Raw genomic sequence first — 16,344 nt, 5'->3', positions numbered from 1 at the left:
CCAAAAGGTCTTCCTCTTTGTGCATGCTGAATAGGCTGATTGCTGCAGTATTACAGGGAGTGTCACTGTCTCCCCAGAGAAGGAATTAGGGAGCATTTGCCTACGCTATACCAGGAGGGGAAAGAGGCCAAGAGCACTGTTGGGAAGGGAAGCACAACTATGGGTACGGCTGAAAGAGCTTCCTCATTTGGTTCTACAGACGTTCCACCCTTGAAGGCTCTTAGGTACCTAACTCTGCTGAAATAATTGGAAATTAGTAGCTTAAATAGCTTTAGGGATTGAATCCATATCTTTGGGAGCTTGGGAACTTGGAACATGGGATTCTTTCACCTACTTCATCTAACACCTGGATCTTCAGTTTCAAGGACGTAAGCTGACTAAACCACAGTTTTTTGTGTGAAGGGAAAAACTAGATTTTTTGATTGCTGTTCATTTGTTATTCATCTGAGCTCATTAAAAGTTAACCTAAGGAAAAAAAAAAAAAAAAAAGGTTCTCATTACTAACTGATTTTCATAGAGCAAAAGCAGGAAGCTCTGGAGGAATCACAAACTGGGGCAGAAAGGTTCCTCACCCAGACAAGGAGGTTAATATTTGCAATGCACATTAGGTTTCCACCATGTGACACCACCTGGTCCTACCCTGATTGCATCATTGCTGGTGTAGGGAATGGGACGAAGACTGTTCACAAACCACCATTCCAGAAGACAGTTGTCAACATTCCCAAAATGTGTTTATGAGCATTAATAGTATTAAGTTCAGTGAATCACTAACCAGAATTGTGTGAGCAAAAGGGTGAGGCTTCAAGAGATCCTGGCCTCCAGATGAATCAGAAGTTGGCTTCATCTGGCCTTTTTGCTTCCACAAACATGAAAGATACAGCAGTGCAATTATTCCTACACAGTCCTTTGGAGTAGTACAATTCTGTGTGCTGAAAACCCCCAGATCAGGGCTGAGTTCTGGCAGATGCCCATGTGGAGGAGTAAAGCACTCCTAGATAAGTTTGTGCATGAGCAGATAAAACCACTATATCAGCTTACCCCTGTGCCTTGCATACCCATGTTGCTTTGTATTCTTTCTCCGTCTTTGCAGCTCATCAAGGGTGGCACAAACTAGCTGGAATAACTGGAATGGATAAATATCCGGCTTGCTAGGACAAGTAAAAGCTCATGCCTCCCAAGACGGGCTGCAGGGAGCTGGAATGCAGAGCTTCTTTCCAGATCTGAAAAAAGCATTTCCAGAGACAATATCCACAGAGAGCCTTGCATATTAATAAGTAAAACATTTAAGATAATTGTGGTCAGATTTTTTAATTTAAATTTTAAGAATATATTCTGTTTTATCTACTCAGAGAAAATAAATAAATAAATAAACAATAACGGAAGGATGGTTTGAACTTTATTTTAACTTGAAATTTCTTTAGGCTTCTTGTATGTTACATAGGTCTCATAATATCATCAATGCTTTGCTCTAGTAAGGTGTTAGTTAAGGGACATTAATGATAAGTTTCATGTCTTTCTGATTTATCATGCATACATGCATGTTTTAATATTGATGCACATTTGTTCTCATTTTTCTTGGGTTTTTAGTGTTCGATTTATAACATTTTTTTAACTGTGTCCATGTGTATAGTTCTCATATATTGTGTATTCATCTACAGTAGCTGCAATATGGGAAGCAAGTGACTGCTGGCAGAACAAGTAGTTCCACTCAAATTAACCTACCATATCAAGGCAGAGCAGGGCAAAAGTAAAATCTTCCCTGACATCCTTCGTTTTTAGCTGAAACTAAAACATAGACATCAGAGAAATATACATATCTGAAATTCTACAGTTATGTGGTGTAGGGTCTGAGTCTCATTGGGATTTAAGTCATGCCTTGGCCATGTACTTTTCCTCCACTGAGGGTGAATTTTGCTTCTATGAAACAGAGGAAAGACTAAGCATGCTAAGGGTGTAATAATGATGTGTTGGCAAAGCTGACAACTGTTTTGTAGGTTATATTCTCTTTTTCAGTTTAATCATAAATACATCCTCCTGGAGTATAACACAGAGCATAGAGAACGCTCTTTCAGATGCAGACTGTTATGAATAAAAATAATCAGGAAAAAAACCTAATTAACTTATGTCACTGCTATGTGTAGTATTTGTATTTCTACATCTCTGTGATAGATCAGTTTAAGGAACAATAATTAAGGAGACAATTATGGACATATAGCTTAAAGTGGTAGTGACAATGCTAAAGTAAGTTATTTTCATTTAATAATATAAACATCACCTCTGTCATTACAGTCACTGTGACATGCAGTAAACAAAAGCAAAAAAAGCTAGGTTTAAAGTGCTTGGGGGGAAAAAGGTATGATCTTCAGTTTTATGAAAGAACTTGTATTAGGGTTTCTAGCTTTTTTTTTCTTTTTCCCAGACAAAAAAAATAAAGAATATAAATAAAAAGCTGCAAAGTAATTCCAATCATGTCTGTTATTACAAATGAAGGAATGAAGGGTCTATTATTTATGTGGGTCTGACAGATTTTGACTGTTTGAATAAATGTGATTTTAAAAGTCACACTGTGTAAACCTTCATCTCAAAGAGGGGAACTAGTTGGGGATTTTTTAATATACAGGTTTCTTGACAGTGAATATTTTTGTTTGGAAAAGAATTAATTACATGGCAAATAATGTCACTTAGTTCCTTCATAGGTTCCCAATAGGAAGTAACATTGACATAGCTGTAGCAGTTTATTATACTGCTATAATTCTGCTGGTGTATCCGTGTATGTAGGCAAATGATAAGGAAGAGTTACACTCCTAAACTGCTTTGAAATTAATTCAGAGATGATTGACTCTCCATCAAGACTTGGTAAGTCTGAGCTATGGGACTTATAGCACATAGTACACTAAATAAGCAAGGCCTGGGCTCAAAACTTGGATAATAGGTTAAAGTATCCTGCTTCTGGGTCCTAACATGTCTGTTTCTTTAGGTTCCTAACAGCCTAGTGGATTTGTGTATTTCTTTCAAATGCTGGCTGATTGAGACTGAGTTGTCAAAGGACTTGCTGCACATCACATCAGATCCCCTTGTCATTAACAGCTGTTCAGATCTGAAGTACCTCTAGAAAAATGTTGTTTAAATAGCCCATAGTTTATAGAAAACTGGAATTTACCAGAAGAACAAGAGCTGGAACTAAAAAAAAAGAATCTGGAGGAAAAAAAACCAGAAGTGCTGGACAATGAGTATCTCTTCCTGTCCTGAGACCAGACACACGAGTTGACATCCATCTCTTCAGGGATCACCCTCTTCCCATATGTGTGGTAGAATATGCCCAGTCACCAGTGTGCAGAGAACTGTGTAGTGAGGACAGGTGCATATGTACCATGCCACCTAGGCATACAAACCATCTGCTAATGCAGTTTCAGGACACAAGGCTTGGTGTCACATCAGTGCAGCTGGTCCTTCTTCAGCTGTCTCAGAGTTGGGGCAGGGTGCAAGGTGTCCTGGGGAGGAAGGGCAGACTCAGTCCTGATCTTGTCCTTGGCTGTCTGCTGGTGGTATGGTTAATAAGAGAAGGGGTGATCCTAGCTGAAGTCTCTTTGGTGAAATTGTGTTTCTCTAACAGGACTGTAGCAGGGAAAGGCAAGATGGGTCTCCTCAGCCCTTGGTGACATACTCTGGGGACAGTGATGTTAAACCAGCTGTGGGAGAAACCTGGGAAGGTCCTTGGAATCAGAACTGCAGACTGGAGATCTCCTGAAGTGGGTTGCTTTTCTTGCAGCTCTGGCAGCTAGAAGTGAAGAGACAATGTCGATGTTCTTTAAGTATGCAAAGGGCATCCTGCTACGGGATGTGTCTGGCCAGGCTACAGCTCTGCATTCAGGACACAGTGGGAAGCAACAGCAGCGGATGGCTATGCCATTCATAGATCCCAAGCCAACATCTCTGGTCTGTGCTGAGCCCTGAAACACCATCCCATCCTTTTCAGGGCTAAGCTTATGGTGAAAGCAAGGTAGGACTTCTCAGATGAAACACTCCCTTTTTATTCTCTACAAATGGAGATCAGTATATGCCATAGAATTTATACAACAGTGGGGATTGTAATTCATCCTCGGTGGCCTAAAGGAGAGTGAAACTTCCCATTTGCCAAGCATCAAGCAATCTTTTTCCTATAAATGTTTTTTTTTTTTTTTTCAATTTTCTGGTAGTTTCAGATAAAATGTCAGAATATTTGTATACGAAATTAAAAATGTTAGTGCCATTATGTCATGAAGCGTTTGAATAGTTATAATTACAAGAAGAATCATTCCAGCACTAATGGGTAGAGTGCAATGAAAGGACATTGAGAACAAATACATTTTTGAAACTAGAGTTTTGCATGCTTATAAATGCGGATTAGTGAAAGATACTGTTGTCTCACTGTAGTTGAAATTAATATTGAGAAATTAATTGAAAAGAGTATACAGAGCTCTACAGCTTTTAAACACTGTAGTTGAAACAAAGATCAAGGTGTACAAGACTGTATAAATCATTTAAAAAAAAATGTGTACAACTGGGTGCTTTCAATATGCTAGTGCTACAGAGCTAGTCTACATATAAAACATGTTGGATATTCCCGTACTGTATCTCAGTTCATAATTAAGTACAGTAAGTGTTGCAGCTATAGGAACAGGGTACTCGTTTTCTTCTGGATGGTCAGATGAATCATAGCAGTAATAGCTTCATTGTTTGTGGTTTGAACTTTTAGAGTCAAATCCTGTACCACTGAGATCACAAGAAGCCTTGTGTATGTCTTTGGGAGAACTAAATGTCAGAAAGATTAAAAAAAAAAAAAAGATATCTGCGATCCTTGTTTTCTCTCCTGTGCTTCATAGTTTTTTTTGGTTAAAGTTATGACGCTGTCACAAAAACAGTGGCCGACATATAGGAATATGCTTCTATTATCCTTAGGCATCTTTCCTGCAGATTGCAAAAGTTTGGTTTTGTTTTCTCTACGTGCCTCAATGCTTCTGGTTCCATCTGGAAGCGGACATCAAAGCTCTGCAGTCCCACGAGCAAGCTAGCACTTCTCTCTTGAACTGAACCAGGAAGCGCTGGAAGGCTTGCAGAGAGGCATGCTGTCACAGGCTGGGAGCCAGGGTGCTGCAGAAACTCGTCGCTCCAACTTACTTCAAGGAGCACCGGATCATGTTTTTGAAGATTGATGTTTAGGTACACCATACAAACCTACCTGGACATCTTATGGCCTGGTTTTGTACTCCATCATAATACATATGCTTTAGAAGGAAGGGCCCCTTTTCAAGCACAGTATTATAGTAATCAGACAGAAAGCAGAGGAGAAGCTCATTCAAGTTAACTGGCAACATGCTGTGCACATTATGAGACCTCACTTTCAGTAGACTCATAAATTCCACAGTATTTTGAATGGGGCTGTGTTGAAGAACAAAGCAAAATAGGCTGCCTTTAAACATGATTCGGTTTCTGCGCTTCCCTTCTGTGAAGGTTGGTAACTTCTGAATTAGAGTAATTACTACAGCTTCTGGTTTGCAGCAATTAGTCTCCTTCCTGCTTTAAAATACACAGTATTGAAAAGGTCAGGACAGAAACAGAGAGATTCTCTCAGTGTGTAGCTGCCCACATCACCCTGAGTGTCTGCACACATATATGTCTAGCTATAGATGTGTATTTATCTTTATAGAAGGGACCAAATGTGAATATCCCTTTGAAGTTTTTCAGGAACTCTTCAGAAAATGTTTTAAAGATGTACTTAGCCAAACTTCTACATCATTTTGTGCTTAGGAACACAGACTATATGCAGCCACCATTACTCTTCAGAATGATCCCTTTTTAGAGGTATAAAGAAACATAAAAGATAAGACATGGGCACAAAACTGTATTTTGAGAGTGAAACATTAATTTACCTAACCAGTTAATTTCGATTCCTTTGCTACAGATGCAAAGATAAAAGACAGAAAGTTTCATCTGATAGGTAAGGGCAGAGCTGGGTGAAAAACAGCTTTTTCAACTCAGTCAGGGTTTGGATTAATGTTGGGACTGTGAGCTGAACTAACAGCTTGCTGCTGCCAAAAGGGGGAAGTCTTGCTCTCTGCACTTCCCTCCCTTCTTTTCCTTAGCTACCAGTCAGCCACCCCTGCAGCCAGTGCTGGCATCCCTTTGCCCAGGAGAGAAGCCAGTTTACTCCCTGGCAAAAAATATATTCTTGTTTTTCTTTTGGGAAGGTGAAGGGACTGGTTTTTACCTTTTTTTTTAACCCTTTTTTTCTCTCTTTTTTTTTTTTTTTTCCCTTTCTGTTTTAGTAAGTCGAATGAGCTTCCTCGACGGGCAGACAAGTGCTAGATCTGGCTGCTGGGGAGAAGGAAGTGGGGAAGATGGGAATAAACAGATGAGATGGATGCCGGGGGAGCGGGGTCTCCTTCTCCCTCTCTGTGGTGCAGAACCATGAGTTCAGCTCTGGCCATTTAAGAAATCATAATTTTATAACACAAAGGGATCAGAACAAACAGTTTGGTTTTGGTGGATCCAAATCCTAATTTTTTGCACAAAGCCAAATTATTAAAGAAAGTCAGATCTCTCAAAATACTTCCTTTCACATGAGAAAGACGTATTTGTTCTCAAAGAGGTTTTAGGTCTTTATTTTTGAATGAAATTAATACAGAGCTTCAGATGAAATGTCATCTAACCCTTAACATAGGAACACTTGTTTTGAGACTGTCAGAACAAAAGATTTTCCCTTAAATTTCAATTTTAAAGTTTGGCAGATTTGGTACAAATTCAGGAAACCAGATGGCTTGGCTGAATTTTGTTGGCATCTCCAAATAAAAATTACTTGAAAAATGTAACTGAGATCAAATGCATCTTCTGGCGTGTGCTCATGTGAGGCTGCAAAGAACTTGTGGGGAGATGCAGGGGCTTTTGGGATCTTTGTAACATTTACCTTCCTCTCCTTTGCTGTTCTCTCTCTGATTTATTTGAAGCTGACTCTGGGTCCTGGATGAGAGTTAGTTGAAGTCCAACTAAGAGCTAGTCTCTTTCCAGATAAAACAGAGATTAAGTACCTGCTGATCTTGATTGCCTGTATAAATTAGAAATGACTCCACTGAAATTGGTCAGTTGATTGATTTGGCTTTCCTGATTCTTCTCTCTAGTATGCTAATACTTGGACAAGCCAGTCAGGACCAATCCCTCTCTGTACTGGACGTGGTACAAGTATGTGGTGATGGACATGCAAACTCATGACTGATTTTCTGTGAATTTTGGCTGCATGCAGTGAATGTCTGCACTCAAAAAAATTGGATTACAAAAAAAAAAAAAGTTAATCCCATCTCCAGACTTACCTGTAGCCCAATACAAAAAGAACAAAACTGATCTGTCTGAAGGAATTCTCAGTGGGGTGTATTGTATTAACTTCAAATTGGTGTTTGCCTGAAACCTTCTGTCCCCGAGCTCTGGCACAGAGAATCTGTATCCTGCAGCCAGGCTGTACCCTGTGATCAGACAGGGTCTTTGTAAAACTCTTGAAGGGGGGAAGGAAGCAAGTGCAGACATGTGACTTAAAAACATTTTTACTTTGTTTTGAAACTGAAGTGAGGTGATTATTAAATTTGCCATGAGTCATCTGGCATTGCTAACTTACCCAAAATTGTGTATAGCACTTTGGTCTTCAGTTTACCCCTTCTCACTCCTCCATACCAAATTTTCTGTCCTCAGTAAGATGGGTCATTTTACTCAAAAAGGGACACTACTACGAAACAGAACCTCCGAAGCCCTGTGTCACTCCTTGGCAGCTTTTTCTCCTGGAAAGCTTGGCTGATAGTCCATACCATGAGAGGAAGGATTAGAGTCTTCCCTCACAATAACGATGTAGCTCAGGATTCACAAATGGCATCTGGCCTCACAGAAGGCAGGGAGATACCTATTACGGAGCAAACCTCCACTACTGCTGGCGATGGTGCGTGCTGCCATTACTGCTGTGCCAGTGACAGCACCAAGCAGAGACACCGTGGGTACCCCTACTTATTCTCCACTGTTACTGATGAAGGGCCTTCTGTCATTCAGTGTGGATGTACTATTTTCCCTAGCTTGAATGCTTACAGGATCTCTTTTTCTCTGCAGGTCCTTCTCTTGAGGCTAGTTGGACATCGGAGCATTGGTTGCATCTTGCAAACATGCAGCCTCTCGTGCTAGGAAAAGGTTTTAGCAAGACTCCCCTGAGATATGCCATTTCATATTCCTGCTTCCAGGCTGTGAACATCTTTTTCTTTCCTGCTCTCAGACCAGAACCTGACAGTTAATGAGCTGGGCTTGGGCAGCCTCAGACTCTGCTCTCCCAGATGCAGAGCCACACAGGACAGAAACCTCCAGCACTTGCTCCAGAAGAGGTTTCTAACTTCTTCCTAATCCCAGCCTACTAATAGTGATGTCCAAGGGCCCTGGTAAACATCTTTCTTATCTTAGATGGCAGACCTAGGAAAGAGATGGAAGAGTACTGTAAACATAAAATGGGATTGCAGTGCTTTAATTCAGTCCAAATACCTCTAGATGAGGCTGTACAGAGCCTGCATGTCAGTAGAACCTTCAGTTTAGTCCGTCAATTCATAGATTATACTTAAAGGAACATTGTTGCTGAGGCCCTGGTGGCCTAAGTATATAAGGGAGGATTTAAGATCTGCAGAAAAAGATCATATTTTGTATTAGAGCAACAGATATAATGGGAAAGAACAAGTTTTTCTTAAACGTCTTTTGAAGGTATCGATCCCCATATGAGCTGGTGTGCTGAGGTCCACTGAGATAGTTAATTTTCTTCGTAACAGCCTGTGTGGTGTTATGCTTTGGATTTGTGAACAAAACAGTGTTCATAACACAGCCATTTTTAGCTATTGCTGAACAGTGCTTGCATAGTGCCAAGGTCTTCTTTGTCTCTCATGCTGCTCTGCCAGCAAGTAGGCTGGTGATGGGCAAGAGATTGGGAGGAGACACAGCCCAGACAGCTGACCCCAAAGGGATATCCCCTACCATGTAACATTGTGCTCAGCAACACAGCTGGGGGGGAGTTTGCCAAGGGTTTCTGTTAAGCTGAGACTGAATAAGCAACAGTCAGCTGATGGTGAACGATTGCTTTTGTATCACTTGTTTTTCTTTGATTAGTTTTGTCTTTATCTCAACCCATGCATTTTCTCACTTTTACTCCTCCGATTCTGTCCCCTACTAGGGCTGACACACAACAGCTGGGTAATGCGTTCTTATTGTGAATACGCAAACGTCTATGCCTTTGTTACTCAGAGATTAGGCTGTGGCATGGCTCCGCCAAGGATGAGGATGTGCTGGTGGAAGCATACCTGAAGTGTGTGTGGAAAGTGTTCAGAGGTGTTTAAGTCATTCAAAACTTTGGTCTAATACATTCGCACCTCCCACTGCATAAACTGAACTGGTACAATCAGGATAAAAAAGAAAGATCTGGGGGAGGAAAAGGTGACAGAGGAAAAGGTAGGCATATCAAGCAGGGCAAACCAAAGTAATGCGGTTTCTCTGAGGAACTATAGCATGGCCTGTAAATTTCTGAATGATGATTTCAGACTCCAGGGTAATGAGGGACTCTCCAGTGGTTCATTGCCTGGAGAAAGCAATTCTGATACTTCTTTCATTGCACAGCTGAGACCAAATGAATTTGTACGTTTGCCATATACAGTAAAACTGGACACTCAGAAAAAAGCATCAAGGTATTTATTTGGAAAGATACCGGCTGTGACATAAAGCTGTGGTAGGTTGTCTTTCCCTTTCTTGATCAACAAGGCCACTTGCTAAAAACTGAATGCTGGGAGGTGATTGCAGGCTCTTCATGCCTTATGTGTATCCAGACTCACCAATTAACTTCTCCAGCAGTTTGCTGCCACAACTGACCTTGGAAAATGAAGCATTTCCGTGTTTAAGAAGTGCTTAGAGAGGACTCTTTGCTGCCGGTTCCACCTGCCAGGGAGTGACATCTGTATAGCAAGGGAAGAAAAAAGTCCACATAAATTTTGGAGCTTCTGTAAAAGCCATTTCTCTCTTTTCTGACAAGCTGCTTTTCCTCCCATCTGCATTCTCCGCACAATTTTTTCTCAGAACCAGGCCCCCAACAAGGTATTGTTTGAAAGGGATAAACATAGTGGGGCTGGATTGTTAAACATTTGACAAGTGTTTGTGATATTTCACAGCTGGCATATAAAATACCTTGTGGAAGGACAAGGCTTAAAGCTTGTTAACAGCTCTCTGTGGAGCGAAAGCCCCGTGTTTGTTCTGAATTTGGCTTCCTCTTTTTTTGGTCAGGAAGATATTCCCAGGTACTCAGGGAAGGTTACTTGTAATTTTTTCTCTCCTTCATCCACTGTCTTTTTTAACACTTGACCTCTTCCCACAATACATGACTCTCATTCTGCAGCATCTCTCTCTTCCAATCCTGCTTTCACTCTGACCCGGGAAAGGGTTCAGATCACACTAAGGCATGCTGAAGTGCAAAACCAAGTGTAGTCAAGAGAAATTAATTTCTCCAGCTGCTCTCAGCCATTCTCCTCAGTGTTGGTGCTGCTCCAGTGCTGACAAATATAGATAAGGTCTTGTGTCCTTTTAAGTTGTCTTATTTTTCTTCAGCTTCAGCACTGGCAGATGCATGCTGTGCTTGGTGCCTTGTTGGCTTTGGAGCCCTGCAACCATATTCTCTCATATTGATCATACTTAACAGTTCTGCAGTGCATCACTTCAAAGCCTAGGTATTAGCGACTTGTAGAGGACAAATGCTGTCACCTGGTTTGCCCTTCTCCTTCTATACTTCTTCCTGCAATGGGGAGTAATCAAATTCCTCATAAACTGAGCAGGCCAGCTCCTTCTGACTTCAGTGGTCATGGTGCAGCTCTGGATACACATTGCAAAGTGTCATGTAGCTCAAGAGCTTCTGCTCTTTTACAAGGACTGCATTGACTGATCAGCCAGAAAACTCTGCTCTTACTCCAGCTTTTGTGGGCCAGGAACAATCTGTCCCTAAGTCCTCTCCTGTGTTTACGATTTGATAAGATAGAATAGTAGACGGTCAAAAAAGGAAGTTTCCAATGAGTCCATATTTCCACATAACTGGCACATGGCAAGTCCTCTGCCAGAGTGTGCCTACTAGCCTGCTAACAAAATGAATCATGAATGTGGATGACTTGAGAGTCAAATATTTATGGTGGATCTGAAACAAAAATGTCCAGGCTTGCTGCCATACAGAAAAAACTGTAAAGCCTTTTTCTTTTTTTTTTTCTTTTTTTTTTTTTAGGTTTTCATGAGTGGAAGCCTAAAAACATACAGTAATTTAACATTTGGGATTTGGTGTGAGGTCATGAGCACCATGAAGGTTTCTTCTTAGTTTCATTAGCAGCAGGAATGCTGCAGAGCAAGTGGTTTCCTTGTTCTCAGCATGCCTGCTATTAGTGCCCATAAAGTCTCTGAAATAACTGCAAGGAGATAAACCTAAGACACAATTTTGCTTCCTCCTACCCTTCTATTTTTCAGGCTGGGCAAGAATCCTGTGGTATTTTCAGTGGAAATACTGAGAGACAAGTGCTTACAGAGGGATTTCCATCAGCTACACCAGGACAGGAACATTGCTTTGGCTATTTATCAACAGAAAAAATAAATTCTAATATCCATGCCAGTCAAAGCACTTGGCGCGGGGCTAGATTAATCCGAGAATCTGTGTTTGTGGGGGCTGGAACTGACACAAGATGGATTTGCTCATTATCATTAGCACTTTGTTTGCTATTCTTGACAACACAAAGAAGGCAGGGGTCATGTACATAAAAAGTCTAAATTACTGTTCATTTGGACTACACGAGCTTCCCTCTTTCATTCAACAAAGCTGGCTTGCTTTTGCTGCTTCTCTGCTCACTGGCAGAGTGTCAAGGTGGTTGATATGCCTTAGACAGCCATGTACAAAGGCAAGGGCCTTGCAAGAGGCTGCGTGGACTCTGTGGGCTTCCTCCTGCTGCAGACAGGCTGGGAACCCTGCAGCATCACGTGCTTTCTTATTAGGCTAGAAAACAGATCAGAAGACTCAATCTCTTGCTCACTGTGTGTCCCATAGAGGAGATGACTGATGGCAATAAATAACATATCAACAGACATAAAGTTGTTTTAGTTAGTAACAGGAAAGTAAGACAACTGGAAATTTTCTACCATGAAGAAGAAATTTAGGAATTGTTTACTGTTGTCTTTTTCGGCATGATCCTGTGGTAGCTTAGAAATATGTGAAACAAGCAGAAGCTTACCTCCTTGTTCCTTTGGATGGCTGCTTAAGATATATTCTCATTTTACCTGTGCCTCTAGTGCTGGAGAAGGCATTTGCAAACGGCTTCTATCATTTTAACAGGTGACCCATTTTCCATGAGATTTACTTAGAGGAAAGCCCCAAGAAACACAGTCTTTGAATAGGATAATACTACAGGAAAATCTACTTCCTAAGAAGAATTTATAGCTTTCCAAATGGCCCCAATTTAAAAGAAATGAAAAGGGAGTATGGTCTATTGGCTATGGAATGAAATTAATGCCAAGGAAATCCTTTCAGTAAGGGCCTATATATCTTTCAGTTAGTTTGGGCTTAGCTTTCTGTCAATGTTGTCTATTTTCCAGCATACTGTGAAGACTACAAGATATATGAGACAGAAAACTTGTAGGAAATTTTGGAATCAGAGTACATGCATATCACCTTTGCCTGTCAATGCATGTAGTCTGAGAGTCTATGCATTTTAGTTTTCTGGTGTCTAATAAGGTAACAGCTTTGAATAAAACCTTTCCAGCTGTTGAAGTGCTCTGACTGCCTATTGCCATTTGTGGATTTTCTGGTGTTCAAAAGCAGCTGAGATTTTACAGTATCATTTGCCCCAGTGGAAGTACTAATAGTTTTTGGGGGTTGAGGTTTTTGTTTTGTTTTATTTTTCCTGCAGGGCTTCAAGGTTTCAGGACCCTTACAGAAATATTTTGACTTTGAAACTTCTATTGCTCTCCTGATTCAGCCTAGAGAATTAAAAAGGATGGAAGGAGAAGGGAAAAGTGACAGACTAAACCACTTTGATACACACAGAGACATGTGATTCATATAAGCTTCATTTCCTTAAGAAACAAGACTGAAAACTGCTGTATCTATACTTGGTATTATTCTATAGCTGGCAATGCACTTTCAGATTCCAATAGTAATGGCAAAATTAGTAGTATTTTTATTAATTTTTTTGAAGACTTCCTCCACCTCTTCCCCTTCCCCTAATCTTTTTTACTATTTCCTTTAATCCAAAAAAAACCCACCAATAATCTGTTCACCATCCATTTATAAAACTGATACTGCTTAGAAAAAAACATGGGGTTTTTTCCCTGTTTGATTTTTCCAAACTCTCTTACATCAGCAAAAAAACACTGGTTAAGGAGAAATTATCCTAGGCATAGGCCATGCCAAAAAAAGTGCAAGGTACCTTCTCATCAAGGAAGCATCCAGAATATATTAATTCCACCAGGCGTAACATGGTCATATGACATTTGACTAAAGCAGACAGACTTTTCAGAGACTGAAGAGCTAACAAATATAAATTCTCTTGGCTTTGATGGATGAACTCATCTGCATGACAGCACTTCTGGTCCTCCTGGGTCAATCCTCAAAGATATTAGACTGCAATATTCTATCCCCTGTTTTGTAAGAACATTGTGTGAAATTAACTTTGTGATATTAAATAAGGAAATTAATACAACCATGAATAGATGAAGGCAGTGTGTACAGGTATATCATTTCTCTATGGGTTTTTTTTAATTTTTGTTTTGGATGCCAACATCTGTTGCTGTGAAACAGCGGCATTAAGCTTGCAGGCTTGGAAACTGATGCTCTGGCAGATCTGTCTTCCCGAGGAGAGGCAGGGACTTTAGTCTGTGGCTGCTGGTAAGGTCGGAAAGCAGCAGAGGTGGGATTCCGCTGCACTGCATGGGGTGAGGGTCCAGTTCAGCAGTGAGGGAAGCTGTCTGCAGTGCAGAGGTCAGATATTACTGCTCAAGTGATGAAAAACATTTTGCCTGTCTGTGTGAGGCACAGACATCTGGCATCAGCTGTTTGGAAAGGCAGCCCTAGTTTTCTTCTCCCACTGTGCTCTGTAAGTACAGGTAGCTGCAGTGTGACTCATGCATGTAACAGGAAAAGCCATGTCTGTTACTGGAAGTTCAGTTATTTCTGGGTTGCAGTGTAGCAACTGTTTAACAGAGAAAAGATGCAAGGTAGTTAGTAGTGAATGGAGTTACAGTGACTTTATATGAGCTGAAATTCTGCTGCTTAAAACAACAAAGCACCACAAAACCCTAGTTCCAGCTGCTGGAAGGGGAAGAGGCAGAGGAGCATTGTCTGTTCTTCTTCCACAGAAGTCCCTGATGCAGACTTAAAACATTTCTTGGGAGTGAGCAATACAACTCGGCGGTTCTGGATATATTAGTCAGCGGTTTAAAAATTCAGTAGAAGAGCTTGCCATTTGTTTGTTAATCCTTAAATTCAACAGATTTTCACGCTGAAGTTCTGAGCAGCACACGCAAAACAGTTAGGGAGCAACATGGCTCTTACCAGGACTCTAAATTTGGAGACAAAAATTTGTTTTAAATGATATTTTGTATTAGCAAGGGAAAAAAGTGTTTCTGGTCTGAAATTTTATATGTCAACTTTCACCTCAAGGTAATGAAAACAAGCTGAGCTATAAACTCTTCAAAACTGAGGTTTATGGAAAGGCTGACAAATCCTTTACTGGAGTGATGCGGCTGGGAGCACTTTAAAAGATTCCCATGAAGCCTTATTGATCATGATCACACACTCCCAAGCACTAACACCAGGAGGCTGCAGGCAGAAGGCGTGCTGTTTTCAATTACCATGCTGTCCCAGTGGCATGTCCGGCTGCCGGAGCCGTTTTAGCGGCTGGTCATCTGCTGGGCGGGGGCCCCGTGAGCAGCCTGAGGTCAGTGTGCTTCCTGACTGCCCTATGGCCGCACTGTGTCCCGTGTACCCCCGGCTGGGCCAGCAGTCCTCTGCCACATCACTTCTTAATGAAGGATCTTTATCCTATTCCCATGGGGAAGTAGGTTGGTTTGGGAGAATGTGAGGAAGCGGGAAAAGAAAAACATACCACTTTTGGTTTTCTTTTTGTTGGAATTAAACATCACACATGGATCACCTAAAATGAATTGGCTTTTAGTGAGAGGATATGGCTTCACTTCTCAGCCTCTTCCCTTTGGGTTTCAGCATGAAGCCATCTGACATTGGAAGCACCAGCAAGAGCCGGTGATTGGACCTCAGGAAATTCACAGTGGTGTTTTTGTGCTTCTAAATGAGCAATGCTGTTGCTTGTAAAGGCCTGAGGTAAAATCCTGGCCCCACTGAAGTCCTTGGCAAACATCCTACTGCCTTCAGTGGGGCCAAGATTTTACCCCGGGTCCTGCAAGCCATTAGTCTTTTGAGTTTTTAATGGGTCCACTCCTGCACAGACAGACTTCTCTTGTAAGAAAGGGTTAGCTAGATTGGCTTGAATACTACACAATTTAAGACTTAAAGGAAAGCAATTTTGTAGTGAAATTAAGGGACTATAAAAGGAATTTGGCTTTAGACAACTTGCTTCTGTTTGGATTTGGATTAGTCTGCAATCTCCTTGTCTGTATTTAAAGTATATGTCCTTGCCAGCATCAATAATCTATTTTCCTTAGTGCAAGTGAAAGGCTCTGATGGCTCAAAGGTGTAGTCTGGTATCCAGTGCTGCCCTGGATTTCTTCTTTGGTTTAGGAATCAAGCTACAAATAGTCAGAGACTGCATGCTGCTCCTTAACATTTATGTGTTGCCAACAGTCGATTCATTGACACGTGGGCTGACACACTCCTCCTTTCCCGTCGCTCTGCTTCCAGTCTTTCCTATATTTTTTCCTGACCCTTGAGCTGATCCAACTCCCCAAACCTTTTCTCTGCCCGTGGAGTCCCTCCCAGCCCAATCTCAGCATTCATTTGCACTTGGACTGATTGTGTTTTCTTTGGCAAAATTTATTTTATCCTGTCCAGCAGCATATTAATCCTCAAGCACTTTCTTGAACTTTTCAGGTTCCCTCATATACCTCTCCTTCCCCCACCTACTCCAAAGTAAATAAATCAGGACTTTAGATAATGCACATCAAATATATCATTCCGCCTCAGGTCACAGTGTCATGTGCAAGTTAAGCTCAGCAGGACTAGAGGTTGAAGGTGGAGACTGCAGAGAAAGCCAGGGAGGAGGAATGTGTGGGGGCAGCCATCACTCCAGAGAAGCCCATAAAAGACCCAGCAGTAAC

General features: G+C 41.2%; 1 long non-coding RNA gene across 1 annotated transcript in view; it reads right to left on the bottom strand.

Moving 5' to 3' along the window:
* Window positions 1-9,839: 9,839 nt before the first annotated feature.
* LOC141968735 (uncharacterized) overlaps window positions 9,840-16,344 on the bottom strand; it is a 51,751-nt gene continuing 45,246 nt past the window's right edge. The window contains exon 3 of the long non-coding RNA XR_012634920.1: window positions 9,840-9,989. This is a non-coding gene — a long non-coding RNA (uncharacterized LOC141968735). The remainder of the gene's footprint in view (window positions 9,990-16,344) is intronic.

The sequence above is a fragment of the Athene noctua genome, chromosome 1 (assembly GCF_965140245.1).
Source record: "Athene noctua chromosome 1, bAthNoc1.hap1.1, whole genome shotgun sequence".
NCBI lineage: Eukaryota > Metazoa > Chordata > Aves > Strigiformes > Strigidae > Athene > Athene noctua.
The sequence above is the reverse complement of the archived record's forward strand: the minus strand, read 5'-3'. Positions and strand labels throughout refer to the sequence as shown.